This window comes from Cervus canadensis, chromosome 3 (genome assembly GCF_019320065.1).
Source record: "Cervus canadensis isolate Bull #8, Minnesota chromosome 3, ASM1932006v1, whole genome shotgun sequence".
NCBI classification, from domain to species: Eukaryota; Metazoa; Chordata; class Mammalia; order Artiodactyla; family Cervidae; genus Cervus; species Cervus canadensis.
Window position 1 is genome coordinate 66,073,005 of NC_057388.1, and position 24,151 is coordinate 66,097,155.

The 24,151-nt window shown below is 42.8% G+C and overlaps 1 long non-coding RNA gene across 1 annotated transcript; it reads left to right on the forward strand.

The window, feature by feature from the left end:
* On the forward strand, nucleotides 1-23,927 carry LOC122438472. The gene is made up of 4 exons (XR_006268562.1): nucleotides 1-196; nucleotides 14,997-15,457; nucleotides 19,777-20,807; nucleotides 23,884-23,927. It is a non-coding gene; the product is annotated as an uncharacterized LOC122438472 (long non-coding RNA).
* The last annotated feature ends 224 nt before the right edge of the window (nucleotides 23,928-24,151 follow it).

Genomic DNA, 24,151 nt, shown 5'->3' on the forward strand with positions numbered 1-24,151 from the left:
CTTAAGGTGCCTGTAGAGACTCTCCTTCTCTCTCTCCCCTCTGGGATGAGAGTCAGAGGATAAAACTTTCTTTCTAACTCACTCCTGTAGCATATATTTACAGCCAGCCCTGAACAGGGAACACTGTGATGGGCTTTTGCCTCAAAAGACTCTGAATTTACAGTCATGCTGCCTTTGGAGAATGGAGACCAGACTGGTGAGTTTGAGAAGGGTTGACATTGAGTGACAGAGGTTTCCAGGAGCTCAGCTTGGGTTATGGTGGAGCACTCCATTCTGATGATACCAATTGTATCACGTCAGTGCTTAAATTGCACCCCTCACGTAAAACTGCCTGCTCTTCTCTCCCTCCAGCTTATCCTTCTCTGGGAAGCAGTGGCAGCCAATTGGTGAGTAGCCAATAGGATCCTAGTTTCACTGCTTCTGACTTTTTTCCAACCACTGTAGGAAAACTGGGCTGGTGGTGCTTCTCAGCCTCTCTGCTTGTCCCCAGTGGATCATTTCATTAACCCCTGACTGCCTTGCCAGGCTTCTAGCAGTCTCTGTGTAGTTTGACATTCATTGTTTAGAAGTGCTTTGTCGTCTTTAGCATATTTAATCTTAGCAGTTTGATGACATTTTTTTCCTAGTGAATACTCATTCACCTATATAGATTCCAAAACCTCGTGTGTGTGTGTGTGTGTGTGTGTGTGTGTGTGTGATCAGTCATGTCCAACTCTTTGCGACTTCATGGACTGTAGCCCGCCAGGCTCCTCTGTCCATGGGATTTTCTTGGCAAGAATACTAGAGTGGGTTGCCATTTCCTACTCCAGGGATCTTCCTGACCCAGGGATCAAAACCTGCATTGCTTTGCTTCTCCTGCATTGGCAAGCGGATTCTTTACCACTACACCATCTGGGACTACTCCAAAACCCCACAAAGATCCTAAATCTTTAGTAAAAATCAGCAGATTTTTAAAGAAATGATTTTACCTCCTTCTCCCACAGGTGGCATTTGGCAATGTCTGGAGACATTTTTACTGTCACAACTATGTGGCTGCTACTGATATCTGGTGGGTAGAGGCCAGAGGTACCACTAAATATCCTACAGTACAGCAGACATGCCCCCACATCCCTCACAAACAATCATTAAGTCCAAAGTGTCAACAGTGCTAAAGTTGAGAAACCTTCCTTAAAAGAGACAGTTACATTTAAAAAAATTACAAAATAATGCATGATCCTTATGGAAAAAAATTTAAATATAGACAAGCTAAAAAGAAAAACATAAACTTTCTGAAATCTCACAAAAGTACATTTCTGTTAAGGTTAAAACTATTTTTTTTCTTAAAACTATGTGAAGAATAATTTGAATTCTTTCTCCTTCTCAGTAAAACTTAGAAGCAAAATATTTATTCTTGTTTATTTGTAACATTCAATGAATTGAAACAAGTTGGCCCAAGTTCTTATGGGCTAGCAGGAGGGAAAAGCAAAGTTAACAAATAAGGACTAAAAGCTCTTTCTTTATTGCATTGGACTGATTTCAGATGGATTTCTAGATATGAGATGCCACTAGAAATGCAGAGCCAAGAGCCCTGCCAAAGGTGTAGGAAACTGCTTGGCCTCCTGCTTTCCAATGAGCCGCTGGAATGTGAAAATGCATTCGCAGCAGACTATGGGGCTTCAGGACGATGAGGAGGCTGGCTATTGGCTATTTTTAAAATGGAAGGCTTCTAAAATAGTAAGATGTTAAAATAATAACCTGTGAAAGGAGAGAGGCCCATCCATGGAGTAAAAAGCCTGAGACAATGCGGCACCAACTGCGGAGTGTCTCTGGGTGATGTTTTTGGCCACGTGGGGATACAGGAAAGTGGGTGGCTGAGCGTATGCGGGGACTCTGAGTCTGGCATCAGCTGAAAAGGAGCTGAGTGTGAGCTGACAAGTGTGGTCACAGAGAGAAGCAGGCCAGTGAGCACCCCGCTGCTCTGGTGCATCGTGGAGAAAGTGGAGTATTGAGGGGACCAGACGCATTTCCTCACCGAGAACTTCCTGAGCGCCTAGTCTGCGGCAGACTTTGTGCCGGGCTGTGTGTCAGGGACACGAAGATGAATTAGGTCTTTGTTAAGAGGAGGAAGACACAGAGTTCGCTGAGTTTGGGGCCACTTCTTTTACTTTCTTAAACAGGAAGTTGCCTGTTCTTGAAATTTAGGGCCAGGGCAAAAGTTTTAGCGCTGCTTTTGTATCAACATAGGTTGTATCAACATAATTAACTGAGAGTGAATCTAGGCAGAGGCTGTCAGAAGTTTATCCAAAGAGTTTTATCTTGTAGAGGAAGCATGATGGGCTGGGTCAGTGCCTCTTTGTGAATTAAGTTCCCTCGGCTGAAAAATGGCTCAGATCTCAGGCTGTCTAAGTGGCTGCAGACAGCAAGGCAGATGTGAATAAGAGCAAGTCAGCAAAGAAGGAGTGAGAAGCTGAGGTCTGAGATCGAGGGTGGAGTGGAACTGAGTAATAGCTTGTTTAAATTAAAAAAATTTAGGTGACATCAGTGTGGTTTGTAACTAGACACTCTGTACTTGTAATCTACCCAATGGCTATGTAATTAAGCAAATTATTACGGAAAATCTGAGACAGAAATAAAAGTAGAAAGAATAATATAAAGAAGCTAATGTACTCATCACCCAGTTTCACCAACTTTTGATAAATGGCCTATTTTGTTTCCGTTCTCCCCAACCTACTCAATTCCCCAGTACTTCTGAAGCAAACTCCAGACAGTTTATTTCACTTGTGTATGTGCAGTATGTATCTCTAAAAAGACATAGAAACAGTTTGAATTTCAGTTCTTCGTGTACTACAGAGCTAAGCTGTAAGTAAAGCTGTCAGTGTGAATGACTGAAGAGAAGGGCAAGTATCGCCCCCTCACTTGGCTCCGTCTGCTTCTCCCAGGTTGAGGTGAAGGCCCTTAACTGTGCTTCCTTAGAGCCCTGTGCAAACCTGGATCACATGCTGTGTCTCTGGTGTGTGTCCTCTGCTAGTGTGACACTGATACTTACTGCCCAATAAATATCCACGTGCTCCCCACATTTCCTAGCCTCCCTTGGGGTTAGGCTGGGGCCACGCGACCACTTCAGGCCAATGACATGTAAAGTGAAAAGTGAAAGAAAGTGGGACTAACAGGACACTTCTGAGTCCAAGCCTTGAAATATGAGTGTGCCACCACTGAGTTTGATACCAGGCTGGACTGTATCTGAAGACATTGCACCTTTTTCTTCTAAGCTGGCCCATTCCTTGTGGCTAAAGCTAGGAGCTTAATCTTAGCAAATGCCAGGAATTAGGTGCCTTTAAAAGAAGCCTTCTCTGGGTTATCCTTGGCAGAAGTAAGAACACTTTTAAAGAACCCACTTTTGCATTTGGCCCACATTTGGGAGAAAAGGATTATTATGTTGAGGGATGTGGGAGAAATTATAGGGGAATTCCTCCCTGACTCCTCCTTGGCTTCTCTTCTTTAAATCCAGTGATGTTATAAAGGATCTCAGCTTCTGCCACAGAGAATTTCCAGGAGGGATGCCTACTCTGGCTTCTTCTTTTTTTTTTTTTACGGTACTTATTATTGTGATGCTGATTCTGCCATAGTGCAGAGCGCAGAGCAGCAGTGAACATTCGGAAAAAGCAAACATTTTTCAAATGTGAGCTTCTCCTTGCTATTCATTTCTATGATACAGTATGAGACAGAGATGTAATGAAGTTATTTCTAGAAGATAAAAATGAGTAATTTACTTTATAGTGGTCGTAAATCTTTAGTGGCAACATATTTTTGTTTAAAAAACATATTACTATGAATCTATTCTACAGACATAAAATGTCCCAGTAAATAAGGATAGATGTGTGAAAGATAGCAAAAATACAAAAATGAAATATCAATGTCTATTGATAGAGGACAGCTGAATAAATTATGATTCATCCATGCAATGCAATATTACACAACTATTAAGAAGACAAGTTTGATCTATGTATATTGCCTGGGAAGATGTTTATAATGTTATGAGAAAAAAAAGTTTGCAGAGTACTTTATATGATATGATGCTATTGTTTTTTAAAAGGAGCAAATCCCACATGTGTGAATATATGTTTGTGTGAACCTAGTGAATGAATGCAAAGACACACACCAGCCGTTAACTTGGATTTTCTTTTGTGGTTGTTGTGGGAGCAGAGCTGAAAGGAAGTCTATTATTTCCTTATAAACTACTTTTGCATTGATTGATTTGTTTCCATGAGCATGTTATATAGCAAAAAATAATTATGGAAAGGCTTAATTTTAAATTATAATAGAAGCATAATATATGTATTGAGAGAAAAATGCAACATGAATCTTCTTGTTGCTTGTAAGTTCTTGCTTACAAGTAGTTTTTATTCTAACAACTTGTGGATGTCAAGTTCACAAGTATAAATCTAAAGTGGGTACTCTGGCTGATAGGATAAGCCATGCAAATTCAGAAGGCTTTGATCTAAAGAGAGTGAGAAAAAGCTGGGAAGGGTCATGATTTGGTGCAATGAAGGTGAGGCCATGTATTATTAAAGGGGTGAAGTGATATAGTAGCCTTGTGGGCTGCCAGTGCCTGTTAGGGCCAATCGTGTCACTTTGATGTTGGGAGAAAGCTTGTCTGATTGGTTCCAAGGCCCAACAGATGAGTTGCACAACTTACAGACATAGTTTCTGAAACTAAAGCACTTACTGTGAGAGACAAGGCAAGGAAAAATGTGGCGAGGACTTGGGGGAGGGGCTGAATGAGTGGTTACATCCTGATATATACTGTGAGGACACATGGGGAGAATTTTATAGAAATGAAATCTCTACTCTGAAGTGCAGCATTCAACGCTCCTCTTCTCACCTCACTACCTTACCATGCTCATCTTAAGGGTTATCTGGTGGCAACAAGCAGAATCTTGGGGCTTCCCTGGTGGCTCAGCTGGTAAAGAATCTGCCTGCAATGCAGGAGACCCCGGTTTGATTCCTGGGTTGGGAAGATCCCCTGGAGAAGGGATAGGCTACCTACTCCAGGATTCTTGGGCTTCCCTGGTGGGTCAGTTGGTAAAGAATCTGCCTGCAATGTGGGAGACGGGGATTCGACCCCTGGGTTGGGAAGACCCCCTGGAGGAGGGCATAGCAACACTCTCCTGTATTCTTGCCTGGAGGATCCCCATGGACAGAGGAGCCTGGTGGGCTACAGTCCATAGGTTTGTAAAGAGTTGGACATGACTGAACAACCAAGCACAGCACACAAGCAGAAGCTCATTCAAATGATCTCCGGTGAAAAGAGGATCCATTATAAAAATATAGGGCAATCTCATCAAACCCAGTTGTAGGAAGTGCATGTGGGCCTCCTAGGCACTGAAAAATGGTCAGACAACTGCTCTTTCACTTGTCTGCATGTGGGCCAGCCTGGTATCTTTCATACCTGTTTCTCAGACCTAGTTCAGATATAATCTCTGATATGTAACATATCCAGAGATCTCAATTAAAAATGAATTATTTCTTCCTTTGGGGCCTCCACAATTTGTATTTACACTTCATACACCCCACATGTGTGTCTTTGTGCATTTACTTCTCCACCCACCTTCCCATGAGTGGGGTCACATCTCGCTTATCCCTACCCCCAAAACTTTCCCAGCAGTGGCGGGGGGTTCACAGATACTTCCTGAATTCAGGCACCCTACAGATTATTGAATCATGAATGCCTGGATTTATTTCCTCATTACCATCACCATAAAATGATGGAAAAGATTTTACCATTCTCTCTTACATTCAGAGAAGTCACCTCTTCCATAATTTTTTCCTCATGGAAGCATGAAAAGATATAAGGACAACTATGTATTTGCACTTCTGTTTTCCAGAGAAAATGAGAAGTACCCCCCAAAGGTAGTTTTTCCATGAGTTCTCAGTAAATCAAAATTATTTTAAAAATAGTATCCTTATGCCCAATTAGGTTCCTTAGGGTTAGGCCTAAAGTTGCCCAAAGATTCACTTGGGCAGTATAAACAACAATAATTACTTCTTCAGTGTCCGTAGTCCATTTTTTGTTGGTTGGTTTGGTTTTTGGTGCTACCTGAATGATAAAAGGGCCATGTCAGCTCAGATGAGCTACTGTCCTTATTATGTCACCCTTGGCAAACGTCTATAATCCCTGACCTTCTTTTTCTGTCACACCCCATGTTCAACCCATCAGGATATCCTACTTTTGAAATATCTGGGGAATCTGGCCATTTCTTGTTCCTTTCACTGTGACCACACACCCTTTACCAAGATTACCGCAAAACCCTCTTCATGTGTCTCCTGTGACTACCCATTCTCTTCTGGGTACAGTGGCAACACAGATCTCTGAAAACACAGTTCAGATCTTGCTACTCCTTTGCCAACAATCCCATTTCACTAGAAGAAAACCCAAATCCTTCTCTAGACTGATGTGGGTCCTGAACAATCCCTCCACTTATTTCCCTGACCAGAGGCCAGAGGTCGGAAATCAAGGTGTTAATGGGACCATGATGGTGGCCCAGATATTCTTGGCTGTGGCAGCATCACTTTGATCTCTACCTCCATTTTCATGGGACTATCTTCCCTCCATGTCTGTGTATCTCTGCATGGTATGCTCCTTCAGTGGCTGTGTCCAGATTTCCCTCTTCTTATGAATGCACCAGTCATTGCATCAGTGTACTTCCTAATGACCTCATCTTAACTTGATTACATTAGCAAAGATCATATTTCCAAATAGGTCACAACAGATCTTCTTTTTTGCTGGTGGTGGTGGGGGTTGCAGAAGAGAGCATGGCACAATTCAACCTGTAACAAACATCAGGCTGCTTCCACTCCTATCAGTTATCTTCTTGGACCACTCCCTCAACTTCTTCAAGGCTTTGCTTAGATATCATCTTCTCCTAAGATTACCTTTCAGTGGAGCCTCTTCTGATGACCTCTTTTAATACTCCAATCTGCCCCAGCCCTATGCACCAACTTCCAATATCTTTTAAGCTGTTTTGTTTTAAGCTGTTCAAGGTCACTCCCCTGACCTTGAGGAGTGGAGGAGATCATCTTTGGCTATTATTCACTCATACATTTCATCTTCTATCACCATGCCTGGCACACAGACACTCAATATATATTTGTAGAACTAACTGATTTTTTCTGTATTTTTAAAAGGAAAATGTATATTTGTATTTCTGGAAATTCACTATTTTCTAACAGTTCAGTTCATTTCAGTTGCTCAGTCATGTCTGACTCTTTGCAACCCCTCATACTGTAGCACGCCAGGCTTCCCTGTCCATCACCAACTCCCAGAGCTTGCTCAAACTCATGTCCATCAAGTGAGATGGACAAGCAGCGATGTCATCCAACCATCTCATCCTCTGCCATCCCCTTTTCTTCCTGTCTTCAATCTCTCCCAGCATCAGCTTTTTTTCCAATGAGTCAGTTCTTTGCATCAGGTGGCAAAGTATTGCATTTTCAGCTTCCACATCAGTCCTTTCAATGAACACCCAGGACTGATCTCCTTTAGGATGGACTGGTTTGATCTCCATGCAGTCCAAGGGACTCTCAAGAGTCTTCTCCAACACCACAGTTCAAAAGCATCAATTCTTCGGCACTCAACTTTCTTTATAGTCCAACTCTCACACTCATACATGACCACTGGAAAAACCATAGCTTTGATTAGATGGACCTTTGTTGGCAAAGTAATGTGTCTGCTTTTAAATATGCTGTCTAGATTTAATATGCTGTCATAGCTTTTCTTCCAAGGAGTAAACGCCTTTTAATTTCATTTCTGCACTCATTGTCCGCAGTGATTTTGGAGCCCAAGAAAATACAGTCTCTCATTGTTTCCATTGATTCCCCATCTATTTGCCATGAAGTGATGGGACCAGATGCCATGATCTTACATTTCTGAATGTTGAGTTTTTCTAACGGTATTGTCTATTTTAAAAAAAGTTAAATTTTGGGTTGATGCCATACTGAAACACAGTATGTGATTAAGACTTCTGTGAAACTTTTCCTAGGCCTCTTTTCCATACATATATTATTTGTTCGGGTGCTTTAAGAAATGGCAATCCACATCCTTACATTTTTCAATCCCATACTTAGGACAAAATATATAACAGTTTTGGGTTGTGGTTTCAATTAGCATAGCAAACCCAGTACATATTTTCTCCCTGGCATCTAGATGAAAGAGGCTGTTTTCACTTTCTAGCCCAGTTTTTATTTCTGCTTTCTCTTTTTCTCACTAAAAACATCTATGGTATCCACAATGTACCAGTAGGTTAAAAAAGCAAGTCATCAACTTATTGGCAAAGCAGAAATAGAGTTACAGAGGTAGAGAACAAACTTATGGTTACAAATAGGAATGCGGGGACATGGGATGAACTGGGGGATTGGGATTGACATATATACGCCAGTATGTATAAAATAGATAATTGATGAGAACCTACTGTTTAGTTAGCACAGGGAACTCTATGCAATGATCTATGGTGACACAAAAGGGAAGAAAACCTAAGAAAGAGTGGAAGTATGTATACGAATAACTGATTCACTTTACTGTATGTAGAAACAGAACACTGAAAAGCAACTATGCTCCAATAAAACTTTAAAAAAAAAAAAGCAAGTCATCAAACAGAATCTACATTATTATTCTATTTTTGCAGGTTAAAAACAACATAGGTATAGATCACATATGTTTCATATGAAAAGGAAAGAGTTTGAAATGATACACATCAAAACTAGGATAGGGAGAGGGTTTTCCTCAAGAGAGTGAATTTTCCACAGCAGAAGGAACGAAGCGGCTGGATAGTGAACACAGCATGTTCTTCCAATAGGAAGCTGAAAGAAGAAACTTTGTGCTTTTCTATTTACTGTCCTGGAAGCCAAACATGAATATGAATACAGGTCTCAGCCATGTTTTTAAAATGTGTACTGAAAGACCAGAAGGAGATATATTGGGTTGGCCACCCCAATAAATACAGCCCAATAAATGGCCACCCCAATAAATGACCAACTGTGGTCATCCTGGTGTGGTGGGATTTCAGTTGATTTTTTATAGAGTATTTTGCTTTTATTTTTTTACTCTATTAACAACAGGTATCCAGGTAGATGGTGTTGACCAGGGACAGGCATGTCTTGGTGCCTTTCCTCTCCTGGCCCCTCTCCTGCCATGTGGAGATGAGGGTCTCTGTTAATGGACTCCTACATAGTGTATTCACCCCTGCACATTCCTTCCAAGAGGGGCAGCCCCTCTAAGGCTCCAGACCCAAGCCCCCACTTTAGAGATATGGAAGTTCAGCAGACTCAGGGCTGGTGAGGGTTTCATAGCCCAGAGAGGATTTGGGAAAGGAACTACACTGAGGAATCCACCTCACTTTGTGTTGGGTTCACAATCCCATCCCCCTGTCCCAAGGAGTCAAGTAGAAAGGGGTCATGAGGGCTGACCTGACCAAAGTGATTCTTGAAATGGCAGGTCCCAGACTCTAGAAGTGTCCATTGTTCAGCTTCTCCAATTCTAGGTAGGCAGTACACTTGGCATGCTGGTTAACTACCAGAGTCCAGAGCGTAGTGTCTCTGGCAAAATGAATTCTGGGTTTGATATGGAGGTTGCCAGAGCAGAATGTGAGATAGGGGTTCTCAAAAGTTGGCATGCCTTATGATCACCTGAAGAACTTCCCCAGTTTCGGTCACAGTCAGTTCACACTGACGAAATAAAAATTCTTATTCTAAGGCAAGTCAAGGAAAATTTAAACATAAAAAGTTTTCTCTGCTCTTCGGCTTCCTCTCCCTCCTCTGTTGTGCATTGTGTACTTGCATTAAGCACTGAGCAAGCCTCCCACTGGCAGAAATACCTGCTCAACGATAAAGAACATTCTCTTACCACCACCAAGACAACTCCTCAAAGATAACATTCCTTCTTATTCTAATAAGGGGTCATGCTGACCCATTGCTTGGTGCTTGCAGATCTGGATTGTGCGAGCTAACATTTAAGGTACAGCTCTCTGACTCAAAAATGTATGTAACTGTGCTTTGACCTCAAACGAGTGGAATAGTTCTTGGAGCTTTCTGAGAGGCTCTTCCTAGGTTATAATTCTCAATTTGACGGGAATAAAATTTCCCATTTCTGTCAGAGGTTGATTAATTTTCACCGGCAGTACTCTGGGCCTAGGAAGTAGAATTTGAATAAATATTCCTATGATGTTTTTCAACACCAGCTCCCTGACAGGATCCTCCTATCCTGCACGAACTATGTGTCCTTAGCGTCAGGCTCCACAGGTTTAAGGAATCAGTCTCAGAAGATGCTTTCACTTCAGATGTCAGTTGCCAGTCCAGGTGCCCAGGCCACCCATACTTTCCTATGATTTGGCTTCAAATTCAATGGTTCCCATACCAACCCCCTCTCCTGGCCCCCATTTTCAATAATTCACTGAAATGACTCATATAACTCAGGAATGCTCTGTACTTACAATTATAGTCATCCATCAGCATCCTCAGGGGACTGGTTTTGGGAGACCCCACGGGTATCAAAATCCACCAGTGAGCAGGCCCCAGATGTAAAATGGCGCCAGGCCTGTGAGTGCAGTAAATCTTCCAAATGTGCGGGGGTTTCATATCTGCAGATCCAATCAACCACTGACCTTCAATTAGCAGCTACTCGAATCTTCTGATTTGAAACCTGTGGTTATAGACAGTTGACTGCACTGCTTAATAACAAATGATACAACTTGGGATAAGACAAAAGTGTTGTGAATGTTACAACTCTATAGGGTAAGTAGGAAGCTGGGGGCACAGAGAGTCTGTGCTACCTCTGGGTGTGCTACCCTCTCAGCCCATGAATGTGTTCACAAATTTGGAACCTCCCTGAACCTCATTATTCAAGAGTTGGTATCCAGGCTTCGGTAGTGGGCACAGTTGATTACATCCTTTGCTGTGATTGAACTTGATCTCCAACCCCTCTCTCCTCCAGGAGGTGGCACTGTAAGTTCCATCCCTCTAAATACATATTTTGTCTTTCCGTTGTGGCCAGCCCCTTCCCAGAAACGTAGGGTCAACCAAGAGTCACCTTGCTAGTAGACACTCAAGTATGGCTCAAAAGGGGTTTGTTATGAATATCAAACATGCTTCTATCACTCAGAAAATTCCAAGATTTTTAGTATCTCTATGCCAAGAACCAGGGACAAAGAACCATGTATTTGTGATTCTGATACAGGTGATTCTCACACACTGAGAACCACTGTGTAGGAAGATATTGATAATACTTGAAAAATCTAAGTATCAGCACCGTTTTTGCCAAGAAGAGAATTTTTTAGATGTAGGTGTCTCCCTGCCTTATTAGCATCCTTCCCTCCTCTTCACTGAAGTTGCAGCCCATTTCTCAGTCCCCACCGAGCTCCCCCTTCTTGGTGTTCCAAGGTGCAGTCCTGATTTGCAGAATTCTCTTTGGCCTGTTATACATTCAAAATGCTCCTTAATTCTTGTGTGTGTCTGCCTGTCTTATCTACCCAGCTGTCTATGGACATTGCCTTACAATTTATGGAGCCCTGATGCAAGATTTCTTATCCTTAGAATATGGTGCTAACTCAAAGGAAGCTCTCAATAAATGCTTAATGGGATTAAGTGAAAGTATGGATGCTGGGCCTAATTTTTAATAGGAAGGTGCAAGTGTCTTGTGTACAATTTGGACAACATAAATTTTTGCCAATTACCTGAGTGACTCAAACATTATGATTAAATTTCTTACCTTGAAGCAGGTAATTAGTAATGAATGTCTAAGCAAAACTTGTACTTTGCAATGACCACAATGAAATACTAGGAAACCAACTTGAGGTACAGTAAGTATGATGACCAGTGGAATGATCACTAGACTTGAAATCAGAGAACATAGGGTCGCAGTCTTCATCTGTTCATTGACAACTGTGAGGTCTTGGGGCAAGTTGCTTGCTTGAGAGTTTCATTCACTTACTCAATATTTCAACCTTGCATCATTGAGAGCCTATCGTCTGCTGGGCAATGTGCTAATAGATGGGCGTCTTCCCATTTTATAATTTTGTACTTGAAGAAAAATCACAGAAGTGTGTCTTCCTTGGCAATTGCATCTTTCAACCTCTCGACCTCCTTCCCGGGGTTCTTGAGCTCTAAACCCTCATTGTCGTTCAGTCAGTCATGTCCAACTCTTTGCGACCCCAGGACTGCACCACGCCAGACCTTCCTGTCCTTCACCATCTCTTGGAGTTAGCTCAAACTCATATCCACTGAGTCGGTGATACCATCCAACCATCTCTTCCTTTGTCATCCCCTTCTCCTCCTGCCTTCAATCTTTCCTAGCAGCAGGGTCTTTTTTAGTCAGTCAGCTCTTAGCATCACGTGGCCAAAGCATTGGAGCTTCAGCTTCAACATCAGTCCTTCCAATGAATATTCAGGGTTGATTTCCTTTAGGATTGATGTTTTGATCTCCTTGCAGTCCAAGGGACTCTCAAGAGTCTTCTCCAGCATCACAATTCAAAAGCACCAATTCTTTAGTGCTCATGGTCCAGCTCTCACATCCATGCATGACTACTAGGAAAACAATATCTTTGACTATATGGACATTTGCCGGCAAAGTAATGTCTCTGCTTTTTAATACATTGTCTAGGTTTGCCATAGCTTTTCTTCCAAGGAGCAAGTGTCTTTTAATTTCTGCCTGCAGTCACTGTCCACAGTGATTTTGGAACCCAAGAAAATAAAGTCTTTCACTGTTTCTGTTGTTTTTCCATCTATTTGCCATGAAGTGATGGGACCGGATGCCATGATCTTTGTTTTTTGAATGCTGAGTTTTAAGCCAGCTTTTTCACTCTCCTCTTTCACTTTCATCAAGAGGCTCTTTAGTTCTTCTTTGCTTTGGGCTGTAAGGGTGGTGTCATCTACATATCTGAGGTTGTTGATATTTCTCCCAGCAATCTCGATTCCAGCTTGTGTTCATCCAGCCTGACACTTCTCATGCTGTACTCTGCATATAAGTTAAATAAGCAGGGTGACAGTATACAGCTTTTCCTAGTTTTGAACCAGTCCATTATTTCATGTCCAGTTTTGATTGTTGTTTGTTGACCTGCATACAGGTTTCTCAGGAGGCAGGTAAGATGGTCTGGTATTCTCTTTATGAATTTTCCAGTTTGTTGTGATCCACACAGTCAAAGGCTTTAGCACAGACAGTGAAGCAGAAGTAGATGTTTTTCTGGAATTCTCTTGCTTTTTCTGTGATCCAGTGGATGTTGGCAATTTTATCTCTGGCTCCTCTGCCTTTTCTAAATCTAGCTTGATGTGGAAGTTCTCAGTTCACACACTGTTGAAGCCTAGCTTGAAGGATTTTGAGCATGACCTTGCTAGCATGTGGAATGAGTGTAATTGTGTGGTAGGTAGTTGGAACATTCTTTGGCATTGCCCTTCTTTGGGACTGGAATGAAAAGTGACCTTTTCCTGTCCTATGGCCATTGCTGAGTTTTCCAAATTTGCTGGCATATTGAGTGCAGCACTTTCACGGCATCATCTTTTAGGATTTGAAATAGCTCAGCCAGAATTCCATCACCTCCACTAACTTTGTTCATAGTGATGCTTCCTAAGGTCTGCTTGACTTCATACTCCAGGATGTCTGGCTCTAGATAAGTGATAACACCATTGTGGTTATCCTGGTCTTTAAATCTTTTTTTGTATAGTTCTTCTGTGTATTGTTGCCACCTCTTCTTAATCTCTTCTGCTTCTGTTAGGTCCATTTCTGAACCCAGAAACACAGTTATCATTATTCTCCATGGCCTCTGAGGCCTTAGAGTCTATAAAAAAGGCTCAAGGTTGAGTAAGATTGTAGCGTCAGAAAGGACATGAAAGATGGTCTAATTCACTAGAATTCAAATGAGGACAGGAGCCAGGATCCCAAATCAGTAATGGGAGGAGAGATGTCCAGAAAAGTTTCCAATGCTGTGGGTCTCTCTAACGCTGGCTTCTACTCACTGCTTTTGTGTTGAAGTTGTGGAAGACAGGGCCACAGGGAGCTGTGTCAGATCCAGGTTGTTTGCAGAGGCTAGCAGCTCTGAAGTTTCCATCCAGACACGGAAGACTCCAGTGGAATCAAACGTGGTCCCTGCTTGCCTATGTCCCAAATCATAATCCCCATTTCTCCATTGGGCTAACCAATGTCAACCAAGAAAACTCTGGGCCCTTGGGGGGAGGGAAGGGACCCAGAAAGCAGGGGAGGAAGATGTGTTTGTCAGAAAAAAACCCTTGAATGTTTTTGAACCGGATGTAAGTTCTGAGATTCCCAGCAAAAACAAAGGGTTTCTCTTCAACTCTGACCACTGGTAAGGTTAGAAGACCAGAGTTGAAAAAAACTCAGAGTTAAACTACAGCCTGGTGAAATGAAATAAAGACACAGTGTTTAACTCACTTCTAAATGTATGAGCATTTGTTGTTATGTTAAAAAAACAGATCCTGTGGGAACTGTAGTTACGTGGGGCTGGTTTGGATGGACTGTCCCACTTCCCCCACCCTCAGGACAAAACCAGCCAACAACAACAAGAATCCTACAGCTGGAATGCATTCTGGATTTCTAATCTGAATATTTACCCATGATTGCACTTTTTTTTTTTTTCCTCACAGTGTTCCCATATCCATAAGCATACATTTGAAATCAAGATCCCAAATCCCTTAAGTAAAGCCTATTTCATGAGTCACACTTTTTATCCAATTCAAGCTTAGCGACTTGAAGGAAAAAAAAAAAAAAACAAAAAACCCACTGACACAATCTGAATTCACAGGCAAAGCACTCAATTAGGATTGACTCATCCAAGTCTTATGAACAAGAAGGTGCTTTCTTTTCTGTATGGGCTGGCATAGCTCTGATGAAGCCCGTGTTCTTTCTGCTGGACTTTGGAAGGAATCAAGCGACCTTTCTGTGATGTTGTTGTTAGCAGCAGATTTGCCCTCCAGGTTATGTTGGACATAAGCTGACACTAAAAATCATTTTGCTTTCCCAGGGCCACCCAGGTCACGGGCAGGAGAGGGGACATATGGCACAACTTGAGGAAACACCACTGTCCAGTGGAGACCCACCACATCATTCTCTGGATGAGCCTGATGCCCAGCAGAACTCTATAGCGTTTGGAAAAGTACATTTCCTGCTCTGAACTGTATTTTGCCTCAGGCTTGTCCTGTTGCTCAGAAATAAGACACTCCATCTGCAGCAGGCACTGGAGAGATCTCTGCTGTACATTTGCTTCAGGGCTTTCTCTCAACTATCTGTGCCTGGACAAACACAAAACTGCAGTTCTTGTCTTCCCGCCCATCTGGAGTGGGGACACATCCTGCTATATTGGCAAGACATCAACCAGAGTTTACAGGAGAGTGAACAATAAGAATGACCTCTTCTCCAAGTCTGGAGAAAAATCCCTCCCAGGATTTGAGGTCTGCTGCAAACCAGAGAGCAAATGCCTTATCGGTAGGTAAGGGAGCCTTCCTACCATTCTTTTTAAAATTAATTAATTAATTAATTAATTTGGCTGCACCATGCAGCATGTGGGATCCGAGTTCCTTAACCAGGGATCGAGCCCCTGCCCCCTGCAGTGGAAGTGTGGAGTCTCAGCCCTTGGACTTTCCACTATTCTTAGAGCATTGCCCCCTCAGTCCAAATGTCATCTACACTTTAGAATCAAGACAAAGCCATCGCAAAGAGATGAGGAGAAGGTAGGCGAGCAGTCCTCATTAGTGACCAAAGTAGAGGGATTTTTAAAAATGCTTTATTTTATTGAAGTATTGTTGATTTACAGCGTTGTGTTAATTTCTGCCGTATAGCATAGTGTTTCAGTTATATACATATATGGAAAACCATTTTCCATAATGGTTTGTCACAGACTATTGAATATAGTTCCCTATGCTATACAGTAGGACCTTGTTGTTTATCCATTCTGTATGTAGTAGTATACATCTGCTAATCCCAAACTCCCAATCCATCCCTCCTGCACACCATTTCTGCCTTGACAACAAAATGGTAGGATTTTTAAAGAATCCTGATGGTGTTACAACCTGGCATTTAGAGGTTGCTTGCCACTGAAAGGGCATATCTAGATGTTCAGTGACGTGAGGGTTACCAGACTTTGAAAATCTCCGGTGCGGGGTGGAAAGGTAATGTGGGAGCTGCAGGGGTTTGGGGTTTGGAGCGCACATGTGGGTCCTGCCTTACGACACTCATGGGCAATTCAAAGCAACAGCAGCAGTCACAGTGACATGCAAGCAGTTTCCTGTGTGGCCCAGACTTTCAGTCCAGACATCTGTGTTTACGTGCCCCCAGGGCTGGTACAACTGGGGTAGGCAGAGAAAATCTATTCCTGAAGGATCTTGAAGGTTTCATGTCTTAAAACACCACTACTCCTGTATTTTGCTAATTAGCAGCCATCAAGCAGCCACAGATGCTGGTCACTACCATGGGGTATAATTGAATGGGTAACCAATATGACGAGTGTCACCTGAGCATCTACTATGTGCCAGCCCCCAAACTAAGTGTGAGGATTCATTGACTCTTTTCAATAAGCTTGTGAAGTTGGCACTCTTACAAACCCAACCTTGCAGATGAGGAGACCAGTGCTCAGGGAGGTGAGGGAGCTTACCCAGGGTCATGCAGCATTGCATGCTGGGCATTTCTGGCATGTAGGCAGCACTGTGGGAATGGGTCCTCAACCACGGCAGTCCCATAACTCAATTTGTAGAGAGAGGCTTTGATGGTCTGCCCAGTAGGGAAGATTGATCTGCTGCAGCATTTCAGAGCTGCTGGATAGTGGATTCTTGAAGGCAGGGTCCAGGCATGTAAAGGATACTTGGTAAATATTGATCAAATTATGGACTGCTTTTCCATCATGTGAGACCTCACCTAAACTCCCTCCCTGGAAATGGGAGTTTATTGGCTGGCCTTTTGGGAGTCATAGGAAGCTCTCTAGAGCCTGCATTGATAAGGTGATGTCCTTGATGATGGCGGGGCAGAGCCAGGTTAGCTTAGAAGGGTTGAGTTCCCAAACTCCTGCTCAACAGCCAGCTTCACCTGAGCAGGAAGTTGGGTCAAGAAATAGAGCAGAGATCCTGATAAGATCATGAAAAGCCGGGATTATCCCTCCTTCTCCACTAAAGCCAAGAAGAGGACTATAGGCCCTTTAACTTCCTAGAAATGGTCAAATCAAATCAATTCTGACTGATCTAAGAGTGAGAAATCACTGAGCACAATAACAGGTGGGAAATTTAAAGTGTTTCTTGTGTGTTCTCCATGCTCAGCTTTGTAGGTTGTAGGTGATCTATGTAAGCAAGAATCAAGTGGACTTTTCTTTCAAAACTAATATGTTCCCATTACCAGGCAATGCCCCTTTTTAACAGTCAGTATTTTAACACAAGGGCACCCCAGTTTCACAAAAGAATTGAGCTTTGAAATTAATAAATGTTCTGTAACTACAATACAGCAAGAGGAAATTTCTTCAAGAAACAAGAAAATGCAAACACTTGCAGTGACTTCTTTGGCAAAAAATACAATACAAATGCAAAATACTTCCCATGTGGTTTAGAGAGATTATACTTTAGGTATGTAGTTAAAGCAATCTGTTAGAACAAAGTGAATTTCTCCATATTAACACAATTTCCTGGGAACCAAGACATGGTATATGAGGGCAGGGATCACCTGGGGAAGCTTGGACACAGCCCATATATCCCTGTGGGAAGATTCCAGGACAGTGAAGACAAAGCAGATTGCTTCCACAGTAGGGTGAAGGGACTGAGGTTTCAATAATGCAGGTGTTACAGCTTTATGCACCATGTGGTCTGGGCGGTGGGGTGCTGTTTTTCATAACTGGGTGGTTCTGAGTGACTGATTCTTCATTTTGTTGCTATTTGTGCCACGCATGACAATGGGTTGGGTCTTCCCCAGCACTGGTTTCCTGATGCTGACTCAACATGAAGAATTTGCTTTGTTGACTCTGACCCCATCTATTATTTTTGGAACAACATTGGGCAGGCACTACACTAGGGGAGAAACAACCACTCTGCCTTTAGCCACCATCCTCTCTCTCCTGGATAGTTGCAGTCACTTACCCTGGTCTGCTATGGGCTATTCTTTTAAGAAAGATGCTCTGCCTCCTGTACTTTTGACCTGGCAGGGACTCCCATGTCACTCAAAGGCCTGCAAAGTCCTTCATAATGCACCTTCTCTAACTTCCCGTGCTCTGATTTGTCTCCAACCATGTCCTGGGCCCCAAGCTCCCTCCACTCCAGCCACCTTGCCTCCTTGCTGGAGTGCCCCAGGCCCATTCCTTCTTCCTGCATATCTACCTGGCTTGCTTACTCTGATGATCCTATTTAATACAAACTGCCCTACTCCTCCCACACTCCCTGCTCTCCCTTACCTTCCTTTACTTTCTGTTTCTATCAAGACACTTATGACCCTCCAAGACATGATATAATTTATTTGTTAATTGTCTTCCACTGAAGATGCCAGCTCTATGGACAGCAGGGATCTTTGTTTTATTCGTGATGTGTCCCAATCGTCTAAAACAGTGCTTGGAACATAGTAGGTACTCAGTAAATACTTGCCATCTGAATAAATAAGTACATAAATAAGTAAATAACACATAAACACACACACCCTCCCATTACCACTCACACACGGATCGTTTGTTTTTGCCAGCTGCAGTGCTGATTGCATTTCTAAGAACTGGAATCGTTGCTGGCTCCACATTTTACAGCCAGTGGTTGCACAGTTCCATCATCGGGATGCTCACCAAGGGTAGAGTCCAGCTGAGCTTGCAGAGTGAAAGGGAACAGTAAAGCATGGGCCCCATCCCCTTAACAGTGTGAAATTAAGATGAACATGCAAAAGAGATATGGATAGCCCAGGAACAGCACTCACTATCTAATTGCCAGGGAAGTAATGGCATCTTACACACACCAGAGGTACTCGTCTAGCAAATAGCTTTTAAGTCTTAGCTTCTGCTGTAGTATATCCTGAATTTTCCTGCCACTGCCTAAACTCCATCCCAATTGAGTGAATGACTATTATCCAGATTAAGGACACAAAGGAGGGGCCTTGATGTGCTTTAGTGGCTAGTTTTGCCTTCATCACATCATGTGTTGGAAAGTGGTGTAGCCTGGTGGCTAAGAGCGTGGGTTCTTGGGACATAGAGCCTGGCTTCTCATCCTGCCCCATCACTTATAAATTATGGGGCTTGCGGCCCCAGGGAGTGCTTGCTGTACTCCCGCAGGTTTTCTCAGGCAGGAAATCAGCCTTCCTTATATGAGGTAATAATCTCTATCAAGTGCTCAGAGCAGTGCCTTCCTGTGGTGACCATGCCCCCACCCCAGTCCATGTTCATGGTCATTGCTATTGTTATGAAGGAATCCACTATACAACGTTTTTGCCTGAACTTCAAGTTCCCCATTGATTTGCCCTCCCTCACAACCTTATTTCCCAGTGTCAGCTCTTCATTTTGCCTGAATCATCTCTTTAACTCCTCTTAGCTTAGACTCTCCTTGTTTTACTCATTTGTACCTTTTCTTCTTTGCTCTTACTTCTTACACCAACTCAGCCCTAGATTTTTCTTCCCTGTTTATTCTCTTGATCCTTCCAAACTGAACCCATATCCCCACTTCAGCTCCTGCCTGGTTCCTCCCACTCCCTCCCATCTTTTAAAGTTTTGTTTTTGTTTTTTGATGTGGCCAATTTTAAAGACTTTATTGAATTTGTTACAATATTGTTTCTGTATTATGTCTTCATTTTTTGGTCCCAAGATACCTGGGTTCTTAGTTTCCTGACCAGGGATCAAACCTGCAACCCCTGCATTGGAAGGCAAAATCTTAACCACTGGACTGCTAGGGAAGTCCTGCATCTCTCCCTTTTCTGAAAGCTTGGGGAGCTTATCTCTTGGCAAACACGTAAGTGCTATTGATTGGAAGCCAGCCGTACATGTTCTTGCCTCTTTCAAGGACCTCCTGAGAAAGAACATTGGTCCTGCAATTGTCAACTTTTGCTGAGCCTTTATCTCCATTTTTGTTTTCACAGGTGCAGCCTGGCCTTGGAAAATAAATAGCCCTACTTAGCTCAAGGGTGGAGGAGAGGGTTTCATTCAGTCAACAAATATTTATGGAGCACAAACTAAATGCTTGGTATAGAATATATCATTCTTTCCCCACAGGAGTTCATGTCTTCTGGAGATGACACTGAAATGTATATTAAGTACTGGGAGGTTTTTGTGGCCTGGCTCATCTGCATGAATGTGGCCTTGGAGGCAGCCTTACTGGGGTTGCCTCTAACCTGTGCAGGTAACCTGCTCAGGTTAACCTTAGAGACTCAGTTTCCTCACCTGCAAAAATGGAACGATAATGCACACTTCCACAGTTACTACTTTCTTTTTTTGTATTTTTTATTGGCTTCCACTCTGCAGGGTAGCCCAGGGACGGGTGGGTGGGGTGGGGTGGCTGGCTCCTTACACTTGCTCATGGTGGTACCTTAGTTTCCTCATGCTGTGGGGTCTCAGGGTGAAACCACTGCCTCTGGGATGGATGCTCAGTTTTAGGGTCTCTTCCCCTCCTCCTCTCTAAGCTGGTGCTTTGGTTTGGTGGAGCAGTTCTTAATCTGCAGTGATTTTTGTCTCCCAGGGGACATTTGACTATGTCTGCAGACACAGCTGATGATCACGACAGCAGTGGGGAGCTGCTGGCATTCAGAGGGTAGAGGCCAGGCATGCTGCTACATAACCTACAGTGACAGGGCAGCCTCCCTCAATAAGGAATTCTCCGGCCTCAGTGTCCATAGCGCTGAGGTGAGGAAGCCTGTCTAGCAGGTGTTGTACAGGTTGGCGTGACATGGTCCCCTGCTGCTTTTGTGGGTCAGAGGTCTGCCAGCCCCCTGCCCTCCTGAGCTCTCCTCTTTGTCTCTCTCTGACTTGGCAGACTTCTCTGAATGTCAACTTTGACCTCTAACTGACCTCTCTGGTGGGGTCAACTCACCCCTCAGCACCCCAGCTCGTTGGCAGTCCTGTTCTCTCCACTCCCCACAGCACACAGGAACCAAGGCAGGGGCAGGAACGCTGACTCAGGACCCTTCTCTGCTTTGCGGGGCTCCCGTTTGACCCTGTGGTGCTCCCCTCTGCTGGCACAGAGATGTCCAGTCCTGGGAGTCCCTTCCTGAAGTCCTTCTGAAAAGCAGGGTTATGAAGGCTTCAAACCTCCCGCATCCCACCGCTCCCATGAAAGCCCGCTCCACCCGGGGCAGGACCCATGAATGGCTGTTCTGCTTCCCCCATCCTTTCAGAACTGGAAGCCTTTCTTTTACTTACCCATCCTTCCCGGCTAACCCCTCTGGGTTGTATTCTTGTCCTTCCCAGATGGCATTTTCTCTCCCTCTTTCCTGGAGCTCGGCAATGTCTGCAGGGAACATGACTGTGGGGGTGGAATAAAAACCCACACCATCAATATGTTCGAAATCTTATTCATGTTATGTAGCATAATGTGGCCTACGTTCTCTCAAGCATCTAGTCCTAGACCGTCCCTGGCCCTCCCCGAGCGTCAGCTGCCTCTTGCCATGGGAACGGAGTCAAGGCAGTGAGTGACAGGACAGCGTCTCCTCAACACTCACCCAGGAACAAGTCATTCCTGAGTTTCTCCTGAAACTCATTCTTCATTTCCCTGACTTTGGAAGGTACCCTCTGATGAGGTCACTTGGCTTGTTTCTAGACTTTGAGCAGAGGTAGGGCACGTCAACACCTGCGCTCTATTTGCCTGGTTTATCTTTCTTTTTTTTTTTTAATGGGAAAAGCTGCAGCTTTTCACTCTTAATAAAGAGTATTAACTGCAGTCACCTCATGACAGGTGTTGAGACTTTGATCATGTGTTTTATTTAACAACCCCCTCTGCTTTATGGGTGCTGATGTATCTTTGGGAAACATGTTCCAATAACTCAATTCCACTAATCTTACTGTGAACTCCAGAGATATTAAAATAAGAAAAGATATGCATATACGTACCTATCTTAAGAAAACACTGTTTCATTACATTATACATTCTTTTTTCAGGAATTATAACTTGGCAAATTTATTTTTCATTATATAAAAGGCAAAATGCAATTGAGTGGTATCAAGTATAAAAGAAAAATATTTTCTTTCCATAAATCATTTTCAAAAAACCCTTAGGACTTTATATTCTTTTTAATTGTTTTGTAATTTAAAACTCCCACTTATATCACTTTATTTTTATAGAGGCAGTTAAAAAAATGCATAACAGTGTTCATTTTATTATAAATTATAATTTTATGAACATCAGAATTTCAAACTTGCAAACTTGTGTTCATGTTTACATGTCAACGTACTTAAGTGCCAGCAGATGTTCTGTGATCAATAAGGCACAATTTATATACATTATCCTGACGTGTCCTTGGCTGGAAATGTTGGTTGGCAATATCCAAATTATGGCTGAATATGAATGATGATAATCAACAAGAAGGGTACCATTAATATGGCTATTGTGGCAAACTGTATTTCAGCAGGCAAGTAAAGTAGGTATTGATTTGAGCTAAGTTGGTAAGCCCAACCATGATTTTAAATAGACTGGTGGGTCCAGTTTGAAGTGTAATGGTGCTAAAATTAGCCTTTGTGTTTCTAGGGACATACTATTCCTAACAACTTTGCATTATTTCACCCAAAGTTTGCTCCTAGAGTACACTTAGACCCAATAAGAGGTCTGAAATGTCTTGTTTGCATTTGCAGCTAGCAAGCAAAATATACCAGACTTTTCTTCAGGTACCTAGTAATCTCACCAAGGATAGAGATTAATGCAATGTATTAAATATCTTGAATTTGGGCTGCTATTTCATCTTAAGTCAATGGTTCTCAGCCTTGACTGGTATTAGAATCACCTGGAAAACTTTAAAAATTAAACAACAAAAATTGGACAGGCCAATCAAATTATCTCTCTGGAAGAGAGTCCTGGGCATCAATATTAAAAAACATATATTCTAGGTATTTTTAATATGCATCTCACTATTACAAGTTATGCCCTAGGTGAAGTACATCTGACATGCAGTGTTGTTAAGTAAAGCTTTAGGTAATGTGCAATCAAATTAGTTTCTGTTATAGTTTTATTTTAGCTAATATACAAGTAGCATTATGTATCCAAGCATATTAATATATGAGTTGCATTTAAAAAATGTGTGTAAGATCAAAGGAGGTTGTAACTTAGAACTTCCTTTTGTTTCCAGAGCATTCATAACAACAGGTGAGTCTGACTATGGTCATCTGGAAATCTCCAAGTTAATCAATCCATGGAGATGATGAGAATCTATCTGATTCTCAGCGGTCAGTTTTTTCTTTACTCCTTGTGTGGGTGGAGTGATTTCTGAGACTCTTGCTCATGAGTCTAAAGAATCAGGTTCTGAGTCAGCCCTGCTGCTGCCTGGTTGCCATCCAGGGCTGTGGTCTGTCAACCCCCAGCATTGCCCGAGACAGCTTAGAAATGCAGAGTCTTGGGGCCCGTGCAGACCTACTGAATCTGACTTCTGCATTGAGACAAGAACCCCAGGGATCTTGAACAAATCAGTGGATCCCTCTGAGCCTTACTTCCCATATCTTAGTAATGGGGGATCCTAATATCTCCTCCCCACCACCACAGAGTATTTGAGAACAAATGCATGATACATAAGCATTTTCATAAACTATTTATTGTGGTAAAATATACATAACATAAAATAGATCACTTTAACCATTTGCAGTGTGTAGCTCAGCGGCATTAAGTATATTAACATTGCTACCACTATTCACCTCTAGAACTTTTTCATCATCCCAAACTGAAACACGGTGGCAAAAACTCTGCAGACAATAATTCCCCATTTATTCTTCCTTGCAGCCCCTGGCAACCAACGTTTTTCTGTCTCTTTGAGATAGATTGAAGGGGACAACAGAGGATGAGATGGTTGGATGGCAACACCAACTCTGACATGAGTTTGAGCAAGCTCCAGGAGTTGGTGATGGACAGGGAAGCCTGGGGTGCCACAGTCTGTGGGATCGCAAAGAGTCAGACACGACTAAGCGACTGAACTGACTGACTGATGTAATAGATTGCTCTAGGTACCTCATATAAGTAGAATCATACAGTGTTTGTCCCTTTGCAACTG